The sequence below is a fragment of the Hypanus sabinus genome, unplaced genomic scaffold (assembly GCF_030144855.1).
Source record: "Hypanus sabinus isolate sHypSab1 unplaced genomic scaffold, sHypSab1.hap1 scaffold_504, whole genome shotgun sequence".
In the NCBI taxonomy this organism is placed as follows: domain Eukaryota; kingdom Metazoa; phylum Chordata; class Chondrichthyes; order Myliobatiformes; family Dasyatidae; genus Hypanus; species Hypanus sabinus.
Window position 1 is genome coordinate 87393 of NW_026781371.1, and position 14327 is coordinate 101719.

The following is a 14327-nucleotide window of genomic DNA, read 5'->3' on the forward strand; positions in this document are numbered from 1 at the left end:
CGATCGATTACACAAAGGCGCTTTACCAGTGGGATCAGTGACACTGCTTGATGAAACTTTTTCTCTGCCCTGTTAGCGCCTGTGTAAGCCTCTTCATCTGAACTATTGTGCACCAACAGGGCAGAAGTTTAGTTATAAAGATCCAGGTGAACATACCTGTAGCCATTCCGATTCTGACTGAAGGTTGCTGATTGTCATCGTCTTGTTTACACTCTGATCCCGGTGCAGGACAGCGCCGCCTTCTGGTGATGATCTGAGCTACACAGAACAAGCAGACAGCGAGACAGAGAGAGTAGGATTACTTTGCAAATTAGGAACCAAACATCAACACCCACACCATGTCTGTATGTCCGTCCAGTGATACCTGGAGCATCATTTTGATTGAATCACAGAGCAACAGAGCACAGATACTGACCCTTCAGCCCATCGCGACAATGCTGACACACAGTTTAAACTGAGATGGTCCTAATTTTCTAAGTTGGACCCGTTTCCCTCCTGTTCTAAATTGCTTTTATTCTTAATACTTATAGTATTGAATTAAACACATTTCCAGCAGACTATATGATGCCCTGTTCACATCCAATCGTTCCACAGTCTCTGTGAACTTTGCATCTGCCTTTATATCAACTCTCCAATCACCTGACAAACACTCTGGTTCCCTTCCCACAACGACCGAGTTTAAACTGACCCCCGCAGCTCCTGCAGTCCTGGCTGCAAGAACATTTGTTATCTCCAGTACAGATTTAACCCAATCCTTTGGTACAGTGTCAAATGGGAACATAACTTCATTGTAAAACCTACTTCTGCTCAATCACAGATCCGTAGTGTTACGTACTCGTGACACATGACAGTGGTGCCCTTGTCACGTGACTGGGCTTGAAGCTTTACTGGACTTGAGGTAATGGTCTTGTGATGGCGGAGTGACGTCATTTCCCGCCAGTAGAGATCATGAGACAGGTCTTTTTTACAGGTTATAAAAGGTAGACCCCACCCTGTGAGGAGGGGCAGTTCGTGGCTGGATTTGCCAAGTTGACTTCATGCCACTGCGTGATTTAATGTGATGACGCAGTTTAGTTGAAGTATGAAGTTTTATGTAATGCCTGATGTTTAAAAGGTCATTGCCAGCAAGTTCTTTACGATTCTGCTAGGAGTTCGAGACAGTGGAGAGTGAAGATCGAAGTTCGGGAGTTAAAGATCGAGGAGAATCGCTTTCTACGGTGAAACGGGTTTCGACCTTTGTTTGATCCTTACTTGGAAGGATTTCATTGACCATCTTTGCGTTAATCCCTGGGGTTTAACCAGAAAGGATTGAAGATAATGAGGAAGGAAAGGTCAGTGCCTTTAAGCCGTTTTGTTTCGTAAATTCTTCGTGGGAAAAGTTCGACGTCGGGGATCGAAGCCAAGCGACGTGAAAGAGAATTTAAATCGTCTTATAAAGTCTCTCCTTTTAAATGGTCTGTGAGCATATCGAACTTTTGGCAATACCACTTTAAAGAACTGTTTTTGCAATATCGCTTTAAGAACTGTTTGGGCTGCCGCACAGCAGCTGTTTCCAGTTACGTTAGTGTTTGTTTACTTTTGGGGGGTTTGTTTTCTGTGTTTAATAAACGTGTTTTTTGCCGAACTCATATATTTATTGTTGCCTGAATACGTAACAGTAGGTTCTGACCATTTATTAATAGAAAAGTACTTCATGATGTCAGGGTATACAAATATAAATTATTATTTGGAATTTGCTAGTTAGGACTGAAATAAATGTGGTGTTGGGACATTTGGCTTCAGGGGTGTTTGCACTTAGCAGAGGCTTGCACAACGATATACCCGAGGGCAAATATATCATTGCAGCTTGCAATAGACAGAGGAGTCAATGACATGTTGCTGTAGTTCATGGTGATTCCACTTCTCTGCAATCACTACAGCAGGAAAGAAATGCGGCACCTTCTAAAGGGGGGAAATTCTCAGCGTATTTTGAGATAATTGTGACATAACACAGAAAAGGAAGGAGACATCAGAAGAGATAATTTGGAAATGGGCAAACAATGTAAGGGAATGTGCGCGGCTTCACAGAGCTGATGCTGACAGCACATTAGCAGATCTGGAATGATTGCAACTGGGACTAACAGGGACATAAATGGTATTTCTAGGCTTATTCAGTCTCACTCCAGCTATTTTCTGCCTTCCTTGATACATAAATGTAATGTCTTAAAGGACTAATGTTTGAGTAAATGAGACTCACCAAACTTTCTACTGAGTGAGTCAATGGAAACTCTGATTCAGACGGTTTCTCTCCAGTTGGTGCCCTCAGTTCTCGAACTGGTTCACTTGTTGCTGTTCCCTCGTCGTCAGTTGTGATTTCTTCCAGTCGTGGGTTTTCCTTCCAATAAATCTCTCAACACAGGTCTAACTTTGAGCAGAGAGATAATGAAGCGTGTTACTAATACAAATTAGAACAAAGCATTGAATTTAAATATTGAACGTAAATATAATGATACGAGTGAAGAAATAGGTGACTGCTCCTCACACTTTACAAAACCTGACAGGGGATGCAAAAGAACAGACAGAAATGCTGGAGGAACTCATCTGTCGCATCTGTACGTCGACTCTGATCTCTTCCATAGACGCTGAGTTCCTCCAGCATTGTGTGTGTGCTGCTTGGATTTCCAGAAACTGCCGATTATCTCTTCTCCTGTGATAGGATACAAATAAGTCATCATTCAGTCATGGTAGAAGATACAAGTCATAATACATAGAAGTAGAATTAGGTGACTCTAGTCTTCTCCAGAATCAGTCATGGATGATTATGTTTCCAACACCGTATTCTTGCTTCCCTGCTGTAACACTCAACCTATTTAGCCATCTACACGAATATACTCAACTATTTTCCACTGAGGCCAGGGGAGAAAAAAGAAACAGAGGACATGGGTTAAGGGTGAAGGGGGGAAGTTTAAAGGGAACATGGGGGGGGGTGCTTCTTCACACAAAGAGAGGTAGGAGTGTGGATGAGCTGCCAGATGAAGTGGTGAATGCGGGCTCCCTTTTGACATTTAAGAAAAACTTGGACAGATACATGGTTGTGAGGTGTATGGAGGGTTATGGTCCGGGTGCAGGTCAGTGCGACGAGGCAGAAAAATGGTTCGGCACAACCAAGAAGGACCAAAGGCATCTTTCTGTGCTGGAATGTTCTATGGCTCCACGATAGCCTCCACCACCCTCTGTGGCTTCAAACTCCACAGATCCACCAACACTTGGATAAAGTATTTGCTCTTGTCCCAGTTTTAAAGTGAACTTTCTTTATTCTGAGGCGGCACTCTCAGATACCAGATGCTCCGTCTGAACAAGACATCCCTTCCATTCCCACTGCGTCCAGACTTGTTGTTATTCGGTTGGTGTCAACAATCATCCCCGCTCTAACTATCCCCCCCACCAACCCCAATCGCAATCCCCCTGAACTCCACGGAACACAGGCCCAGGGCCATCAAATGCTCCACATGCATGGCAGGCAGTGACTAGTGGGGTAACGCAAGGCTCAGTGCTGGGACCCCAGTTGTTTACGATATATAATAATGATTTAGACGAGTGAATTAAATGCAGGGATCTCCAAGTTTGCCGATGACACGAAGCTGGGCGGCGGTGTTAGCTGTGAGGAGGATGCTAGGAGGATGCAGGGTGACTTGGATAGGTTGGGTGAGTGGGCAAATTAACGGCAGATACAACTTAATGTGGATAAATGTGAGGTTATCCACTTTGGTTGCAAGAACAGGAAAACAGATTATTATCTGAATGGTGGCAGATTAGGAAAAAGGGAGGTGCAACGAGACCTGGGTGTCATTGTACACCAGTCATTGAAGGTGGGCATGCAGGTACAGCAGGCGGTGAAAAAGGCAAATGGTATGTTGGCATTCATAGCAAAAGGATTTGAGTACAGGAGCAGGGAGGTTCTACTGCAGTTGTACAAGGCCTTGGTGAGACCGCACCTAGAGTATTCTGTGCAGTTTTGGTCCTCTAATCTGAGGAAAGACATTCTTGCCATAGAGGGAGTACAGAGAAGGTTCACCAGATTGATTTCTGGGATGACAGGACTTTCATATGAATAAAGACTGGATCTACTAGGCTTATACTCACTGGAACTCATAAGATTGAGGGGGGATCTTATTGAAACGTATACAATTCTAAAGGGATTGGACAGGCTAGATGCTGGAGGATTTTTTCTGACGTTGGGGAAGTCCAGAACGAGGGGTCACAGTTTAAGGATAAAGGGGAAGCCCTTTAGGACCGAGATTAGGAAAAACTTCTTCACACAGAAAATGGTGAATCTGTGGAATTCTCTGCCACAGGAAACAGTTGAGGCCGGTTCATAGTCTATATTTAAGAGGGAGTTAGATATGGCCCTTGTGGCTAAAGGGATCAGGGGGCATGGAGAGAAAGCAGGTACAGGGTTCTGTGTTGGATGATCAGCCATGACCTTACTGAATGGCAGGGCAGGCTCGAATGGCCGAATGGCCTACTCCTACACCTATTTTCTATGTTTCTATAATGCTTATCTTTAATGCTTATCTATAATGCTTATCGCTCCCTGTGATGGATGGAATGGGGACTCATTTTCTAATGTCACTTTCTGGACAGACAATCAATGTCAGTCTCCATATGTCCAGACACTCCAAAATACTTGACAGATATGATGTCCTCTTGTGCAGTGGAGAGGGTGATTTCCCCATGACTAATGCCCAGACGCCCGAGACTTCAGCTTCACTCCATACTGAGAAAATTCCGATCCCAGCTGTGGAATTACCAACCTGGACTAAAGCCCGCATACTGCCGGTTCCATATCCTCAGAGTCAGCGGCCCAATATCATCACCCATACACAGACGCTTTGGAGCCGGCGATGTGCTGTGGTGTTCCTGCCATGTCTGATTCACAAACTGACGTGGAATTGGAACCTAATGACCCTCTGACGGGGCCGGGGCCGAGGCTCAAACTGGTTCCCCGGTCTGTGTGGAGGATGCGGATACACTTCAGCCTGACCCCAGCAGCAAAACCGAACACATTTGATCACAATCTTCCTGCTGTGTGGGATCTTGCCCAGCACAGCTGGCTGCCATGTTTCCCGCAGTGTAGCAGGAACAAATTTTAAAATTACAAAGTAGAAAATGCTGGGGTTCAGTACATCAGACTACATCTCTGAAAGGTGAAATGGTGGAAGACCCAGTTCCAGAACTGAGACTGTCCGAGATCTGCTGAGCATCTCCAGTAGTTTTTCTCCTCCTTTCTTTAAATTTCCTGCAACTGTAGTATTTCCTCCCTCTTCATTTTAATGCACAGATGGTAACTGATTGCTACCCTTGACTGTGAATGCCTCCCCACCCTAACCAATCTGTCAGTTCTCAGTTCATTCCGACCCTGGTGTAACACGGCCCATACAGTCAATGGTCACAGCATCCTTTCCCCCCTCTATCAATGTGTCAGTTCTCAGTTCATTCCGACCCTGGTGTAACACGGCCCATACAGTCAATGCTCACAGCATCCTTTCCCCCCTCTATCAATGTGTCAGTTCTCAGTTCATTCCGACCCTGGTGTAACACGGCCCATACAGTCAATGGTCACAGCATCCTTTCCCCCCTCTATCAATGTGTCAGTTCTCAGTTCATTCCGACCCTGGTGTAACACGGCCCATACAGTCAATGGTCACAGCATCCTTTCCCCCCTCTATCAATGTGTCAGTTCTCAGTTCATTCCGACCCTGGTGTAACACGGCCCATACAGTCAATGGTCACAGCATCCTTTCCCCCCTCTATCAATGTGTCAGTTCTCAGTTCATTCCGACCCTGGTGTAACACGGCCCATACAGTCAATGGTCACATCATCCTTTCCCCCCACTATCAATGTGTCAGTTCTCAGTTCATTCCGACCCTGGTGTAACACGGCCCATACAGTCAATGGTCACAGCATCCTTTCCCCCCTCTATCAATGTGTCAGTTCTCAGTTCATTCCGACCCTGGTGTAACACGGCCCATACAGTCAATGCTCACAGCATCCTTTCCCCCCTCTATCAATGTGTCAGTTCTCAGTTCATTCCGACCCTGGTGTAACACGGCCCATACAGTCAATGGTCACAGCATCCTTTCCCCCCTCTATCAATGTGTCAGTTCTCAGTTCATTCCGACCCTGGTGTAACACGGCCCATACAGTCAATGGTCACAGCATCCTTTCCCCCCACTATCAATGTGTCAGTTCTCAGTTCATTCTGAGCCTGGTGTAACACGGCCCATACAGTCAATGTTCACAGCATCCTTTCCCCCCTCTATCAATGTGTCAGTTCTCAGTTCATTCCGACCCTGGTGTAACACGGCCCATACAGTCAATGGTCACAGCATCCTTTCCCCCCACTATCAATGTGTCAGTTCTCAGTTCATTCCGACCCTGGTGTAACACGGCCCATACAGTCAATGGTCACAGCATCCTTTCCCCCCTCTATCAATGTGTCAGTTCTCAGTTCATTCCGACCCTGGTGTAACACGGCCCATACAGTCAATGCTCACAGCATCCTTTCCCCCCTCTATCAATGTGTCAGTTCTCAGTTCATTCCGACCCTGGTGTAACACGGCCCATACAGTCAATGCTCACAGCATCCTTTCCCCCCTCTATCAATGTGTCAGTTCTCAGTTCATTCCGACCCTGGTGTAACACGGCCCATACAGTCAATGGTCACAGCATCCTTTCCCCCCTCTATCAATGTGTCAGTTCTCAGTTCATTCCGACCCTGGTGTAACACGGCCCATACAGTCAATGCTCACAGCATCCTTTCCCCCCTCTATCAATGTGTCAGTTCTCAGTTCATTCTGAGCCTGGTGTAACACGGCCCATACAGTCAATGGTCACAGCATCCTTTCCCCCCACTATCAATGTGTCAGTTCTCAGTTCATTCCGACCCTGGTGTAACACGGCCCATACAGTCAATGGTCACAGCATCCTTTCCCCCCTCTATCAATGTGTCAGTTCTCAGTTCATTCCGACCCTGGTGTAACACGGCCCATACAGTCAATGGTCACAGCATCCTTTCCCCCCACTATCAATGTGTCAGTTCTCAGTTCATTCCGACCCTGGTGTAACACGGCCCATACAGTCAATGGTCACAGCATCCTTTCCCCCCTCTATCAATGTGTCAGTTCTCAGTTCATTCCGACCCTGGTGTAACACGGCCCATACAGTCAATGGTCACAGCATCCTTTCCCCCCACTATCAATGTGTCAGTTCTCAGTTCATTCCGACCCTGGTGTAACACGGCCCATACAGTCAATGCTCACAGCATCCTTTACCCCCACTATCAATGTGTCAGTTCTCAGTTCATTCCGACCCTGGTGTAACACGGCCCATACAGTCAATGGTCACAGCATCCTTTCCCCCCTCTATCAATGTGTCAGTTCTCAGTTCATTCCGACCCTGGTGTAACACGGCCCATACAGTCAATGCTCACAGCATCCTTTCCCCCCTCTATCAATGTGTCAGTTCTCAGTTCATTCCGACCCTGGTGTAACACGGCCCATACAGTCAATGGTCACAGCATCCTTTCCCCCCTCTATCAATGTGTCAGTTCTCAATTCATTCTGAGCCTGGTGTAACACGGCCCATACAGTCAATGGTCACAGCATCCTTTCCCCCCTCTATCAATGTGTCAGTTCTCAGTTCATTCCGACCCTGGTGTAACACGGCCCATACAGTCAATGGTCACAGCATCCTTTCCCCCCTCTATCAATGTGTCAGTTCTCAGTTCATTCCGACCCTGGTGTAACACGGCCCATACAGTCAATGGTCACAGCATCCTTTCCCCCCTCTATCAATGTGTCAGTTCTCAGTTCATTCCGACCCTGGTGTAACACGGCCCATACAGTCAATGGTCACAGCATCCTTTCCCCCCTCTATCAATGTGTCAGTTCTCAGTTCATTCCGACCCTGGTGTAACACGGCCCATACAGTCAATGGTCACAGCATCCTTTCCCCCCACTGTCAATGTGTCAGTTCTCAGTTCATTCCGACCCTGGTGTAACACGGCCCATACAGTCAATGGTCACAGCATCCTTTCCCCCCTCTATCAATGTGTCAGTTCTCAGTTCATTCCGACCCCGGTGTAACACGGCCCATACAGTCAATGGTCACAGCATCCTTTCCCCCCTCTATCAATGTGTCAGTTCTCAGTTCATTCCGACCCCGGTGTAACACGGCCCATACAGTCAATGCTCACAGCATCCTTTCCCCCCTCTATCAATGTGTCAGTTCTCAGTTCATTCCGACCCTGGTGTAACACGGCCCATACAGTCAATGGTCACAGCATCCTTTCCCCCCTCTATCAATGTGTCAGTTCTCAGTTCATTCCGACCCTGGTGTAACACGGCCCATACAGTCAATGCTCACAGCATCCTTTCCCCCCTCTATCAATGTGTCAGTTCTCAGTTCATTCCGACCCTGGTGTAACACGGCCCATACAGTCAATGGTCACAGCATCCTTTCCCCCTCTATCAATGTGTCAGTTCTCAGTTCATTCCGACCCTGGTGTAACACGGCCCATACAGTCAATGGTCACAGCATCCTTTCCCCCCTCTATCAATGTGTCAGTTCTCAGTTCATTCTGACCCTGGTGTAACACGGCCCATACAGTCAATGGTCACAGCATCCTTTCCCCCCACTATCAATGTGTCAGTTCTCAGTTCATTCCGACCCTGGTGTAACACAGCCCATACAGTCAATGGTCACAGCATCCTTTCCCCCCACTGTCAATGTGTCAGTTCTCAGTTCATTCCGACCCTGGTGTAACACGGCCCATACAGTCAATGGTCACAGCATCCTTTCCCCCCTCTATCAATGTGTCAGTTCTCAGTTCATTCCGACCCTGGTGTAACACGGCCCATACAGTCAATGGTCACAGCATCCTTTCCCCACTCTATCAATGTGTCAGTTCTCAGTTCATTCCGACCCTGGTGTAACACGGCCCATACAGTCAATGGTCACAGCATCCTTTCCCCCCTCTATCAATGTGTCAGTTCTCAGTTCATTCCGACCCTGGTGTAACACGGCCCATACAGTCAATGTTCACAGCATCCTTTCCCCCCTCTATCAATGTGTCAGTTCTCAGTTCATTCCGACCCTGGTGTAACACGGCCCATACAGTCAATGGTCACAGCATCCTTTCCCCCCACTGTCAATGTGTCAGTTCTCAGTTCATTCCGACCCTGGTGTAACACGGCCCATACAGTCAATGGTCACAGCATCCTTTCCCCCCACTGTCAATGTGTCAGTTCTCAGTTCATTCCGACCCTGGTGTAACACGGCCCATACAGTCAATGGTCACAGCATCCTTTCCCCCCACTATCAATGTGTCAGTTCTCAGTTCATTCCGACCCTGGTGTAACACGGCCCATACAGTCAATGCTCACAGCATCCTTTCCCCCCTCTATCAATGTGTCAGTTCTCAGTTCATTCCGACCCTGGTGTAACACGGCCCATACAGTCAATGGTCACAGCATCCTTTCCCCCCTCTATCAATGTGTCAGTTCTCAGTTCATTCCGACCCTGGTGTAACACGGCCCATACAGTCAATGGTCACAGCATCCTTTCCCCCCTCTATCAATGTGTCAGTTCTCAGTTCATTCCGACCCTGGTGTAACACGGCCCATACAGTCAATGGTCACAGCATCCTTTCCCCCCACTATCAATGTGTCAGTTCTCAGTTCATTCCGACCCTGGTGTAACACGGCCCATACAGTCAATGCTCACAGCATCCTTTCCCCCCTCTATCAATGTGTCAGTTCTCAGTTCATTCCGACCCTGGTGTAACACGGCCCATACAGTCAATGGTCACAGCATCCTTTCCCCCCTCTATCAATGTGTCAGTTCTCAGTTCATTCTGAGCCTGGTGTAACACGGCCCATACAGTCAATGGTCACAGCATCCTTTCCCCCCTCTATCAATCTGTCAGTTCTCAGTTCATTCCGACCCTGGTGTAACACAGCCCATACAGTCAATGGTCACAGCATCCTTTCCCCCCTCTATCAATGTGTCAGTTCTCAGTTCATTCCGACCCTGGTGTAACACGGCCCATACAGTCAATGGTCACAACATCCTTTCCCCCCTCTATCAATGTGTCAGTTCTCAGTTCATTCCGACCCTGGTGTAACACGGCCCATACAGTCAATGGTCACAGCATCCTTTCCCCCCTCTATCAATGTGTCAGTTCTCAGTTCATTCCGACCCTGGTGTAACACGGCCCATACAGTCAATGCTCACAGCATCCTTTCCCCCCTCTATCAATGTGTCAGTTCTCAGTTCATTCCGACCCTGGTGTAACACGGCCCATACAGTCAATGGTCACAGCATCCTTTCCCCCCTCTATCAATGTGTCAGTTCTCAGTTCATTCCGACCCTGGTGTAACACGGCCCATACAGTCAATGGTCACAGCATCCTTTCCCCCCTCTATCAATGTGTCAGTTCTCAGTTCATTCCGACCCTGGTGTAACACGGCCCATACAGTCAATGGTCACAGCATCCTTTCCCCCCTCTATCAATGTGTCAGTTCTCAGTTCATTCCGACCCTGGTGTAACACGGCCCATACAGTCAATGGTCACAGCATCCTTTCCCTCCTCTATCAATGTGTCAGTTCTCAGTTCATTCTGAGCCTGGTGTAACACGGCCCATACAGTCAATGGTCACAGCATCCTTTCCCCCCTCTATCAATGTGTCAGTTCTCAGTTCATTCCGACCCTGGTGTAACACGGCCCATACAGTCAATGGTCACAGCATCCTTTCCCCCCACTATCAATGTGTCAGTTCTCAGTTCATTCCGACCCTGGTGTAACACGGCCCATACAGTCAATGGTCACAGCATCCTTTCCCCCCTCTATCAATGTGTCAGTTCTCAGTTCATTCCGACCCTGGTGTAACACGGCCCATACAGTCAATGGTCACAACATCCTTTCCCTCCTCTATCAATGTGTCAGTTCTCAGTTCATTCCGACCCTGGTGTAACACGGCCCATACAGTCAATGGTCACAACATCCTTTCCCCCCTCTATCAATGTGTCAGTTCTCAGTTCATTCCGACCCTGGTGTAACACGGCCCATACAGTCAATGCTCACAGCATCCTTTCCCCCCTCTATCAATGTGTCAGTTCTCAGTTCATTCCGACCCTGGTGTAACACGGCCCATACAGTCAATGGTCACAGCATCCTTTCCCCCCTCTATCAATGTGTCAGTTCTCAGTTCATTCCGACCCTGGTGTAACACGGCCCATACAGTCAATGGTCACAGCATCCTTTCCCCCCTCTATCAATGTGTCAGTTCTCAGTTCATTCCGACCCTGGTGTAACACGGCCCATACAGTCAATGGTCACAGCATCCTTTCCCCCCTCTATCAATGTGTCAGTTCTCAGTTCATTCCGACCCTGGTGTAACACGGCCCATACAGTCAATGGTCACAGTATCCTTTCCCCCCTCAATCAATGTGTCAGTTCTCAGTTCATTCCGACCCTGGTGTAACACGGCCCATACAGTCAATGCTCACAGCATCCTTTCCCCCCACTATCAATGTGTCAGTTCTCAGTTCATTCCGACCCTGGTGTAACACGGCCCATACAGTCAATGCTCACATCCTTTCCCCCCTCTATCAATGTGTCAGTTCTCAGTTCATTCCGACCCTGGTGTAACACGGCCCATACAGTCAATGCTCACAGCATCCTTTCCCCCCTCTATCAATGTGTCAGTTCTCAGTTCATTCCGACCCTGGTGTAACACGGCCCATACAGTCAATGGTCACAGCATCCTTTCCCCCCTCTATCAATGTGTCAGTTCTCAGTTCATTCTGAGCCTGGTGTAACACGGCCCATACAGTCAATGGTCACAGCATCCTTTCCCTCCTCTATCAATGTGTCAGTTCTCAGTTCATTCCGACCCTGGTGTAACACGGCCCATACAGTCAATGGTCACAGCATCCTTTCCCCCCACTATCAATGTGTCAGTTCTCAGTTCATTCCGACCCTGGTGTAACACGGCCCATACAGTCAATGGTCACAGCATCCTTTCCCTCCTCTATCAATGTGTCAGTTCTCAGTTCATTCTGAGCCTGGTGTAACACGGCCCATACAGTCAATGGTCACAGCATCCTTTCCCCCCTCTATCAATGTGTCAGTTCTCAGTTCATTCCGACCCTGGTGTAACACGGCCCATACAGTCAATGGTCACAGCATCCTTTCCCCCCTCTATCAATGTGTCAGTTCTCAGTTCATTCCGACCCTGGTGTAACACGGCCCATACAGTCAATGGTCACAGCATCCTTTCCCCCCTCTATCAATGTGTCAGTTCTCAGTTCATTCCGACCCTGGTGTAACACGGCCCATACAGTCAATGGTCACAGCATCCTTTCCCCCCACTATCAATGTGTCAGTTCTCAGTTCATTCTGAGCCTGGTGTAACACGGCCCATACAGTCAATGGTCACAGCATCCTTTCCCCCCACTGTCAATGTGTCAGTTCTCAGTTCATTCCGACCCTGGTGTAACACGGTCCATACAGTCAATGGTCACAGCATCCTTTCCCCCCTCTATCAATGTGTCAGTTCTCAGTTCATTCTGAGCCTGGTGTAACACGGCCCATACAGTCAATGGTCACAGCATCCTTTCCCCCCTCTATCAATGTGTCAGTTCTCAGTTCATTCCGACCCTGGTGTAACACGGCCCATACAGTCAATGGTCACAGCATCCTTTCCCCCCTCTATCAATGTGTCAGTTCTCAGTTCATTCCGACCCTGGTGTAACACGGCCCATACAGTCAATGGTCACAGCATCCTTTCCCCCCTCTATCAATGTGTCAGTTCTCAGTTCATTCCGACCCTGGTGTAACACGGCCCATACAGTCAATGGTCACAGCATCCTTTCCCCCCTCTATCAATGTGTCAGTTCTCAGTTCATCCCGACCCTGGTGTAACACGGCCCATACAGTCAATGCTCACAGCATCCTTTCCCCCCTCTATCAATGTGTCAGTTCTCAGTTCATTCTGAGCCTGGTGTAACACGGCCCATACAGTCAATGGTCACAGCATCCTTTCCCCCCTCTATCAATGTGTCAGTTCTCAGTTCATTCCGACCCTGGTGTAACACGGCCCATACAGTCAATGGTCACAGCATCCTTTCCCCCCTCTATCAATGTGTCAGTTCTCAGTTCATTCTGACCCTGGTGTAACACGGCCCATACAGTCAATGGTCACAGCATCCTTTCCCCCCTCTATCAATGTGTCAGTTCTCAGTTCATTCCGACCCTGGTGTAACACGGCCCATACAGTCAATGGTCACAGCATCCTTTCCCCCCACTATCAATGTGTCAGTTCTCAGTTCATTCCGACCCTGGTGTAACACGGCCCATACAGTCAATGGTCACAGCATCCTTTCCCCCCTCTATCAATGTGTCAGTTCTCAGTTCATTCCGACCCTGGTGTAACACGGCCCATACAGTCAATGGTCACAGCATCCTTTCCCCCCTCTATCAATGTGTCAGTTCTCAGTTCATTCCGACCCTGGTGTAACACGGCCCATACAGTCAATGGTCACAGCATCCTTTCCCCCCTCTATCAATGTGTCAGTTCTCAGTTCATTCCGACCCTGGTGTAACACGGCCCATACAGTCAATGGTCACAGCATCCTTTCCCCGCTCTATCAATGTGTCAGTTCTCAGTTCATTCCGACCCTGGTGTAACACGGCCCATACAGTCAATGGACACAGCATCCTTTCCCCCCTCTATCAATGTGTCAGTTCTCAGTTCATTCCGACCCTGGTGTAACACGGCCCATACAGTCAATGCTCACAGCATCCTTTCCCCCCTCTATCAATGTGTCAGTTCTCAGTTCATTCCGACCCTGGTGTAACACGGCCCATACAGTCAATGCTCACAGCATCCTTTCCCCCCTCTATCAATGTGTCAGTTCTCAGTTCATTCCAACCCTGGTGTAACACGGCCCATACAGTCAATGCTCACAGCATCCTTTCCCCCCACTATCAATGTGTCAGTTCTCAGTTCATTCCGACCCTGGTGTAACACGGCCCATACAGTCAATGGTCACAGCATCCTTTCCCCCCTCTATCAATGTGTCAGTTCTCAGTTCATTCCGACCCTGGTGTAACACAGCCCATACAGTCAATGGTCACAGCATCCTTTCCCCCCTCTATCAATGTGTCAGTTCTCAGTTCATTCCGACCCTGGTGTAACACGGCCCATACAGTCAATGGTCACAGCATCCTTTCCCCCCACTGTCAATCTGTCAGTTCTCAGTTCATTCCGACCCTGGTGTA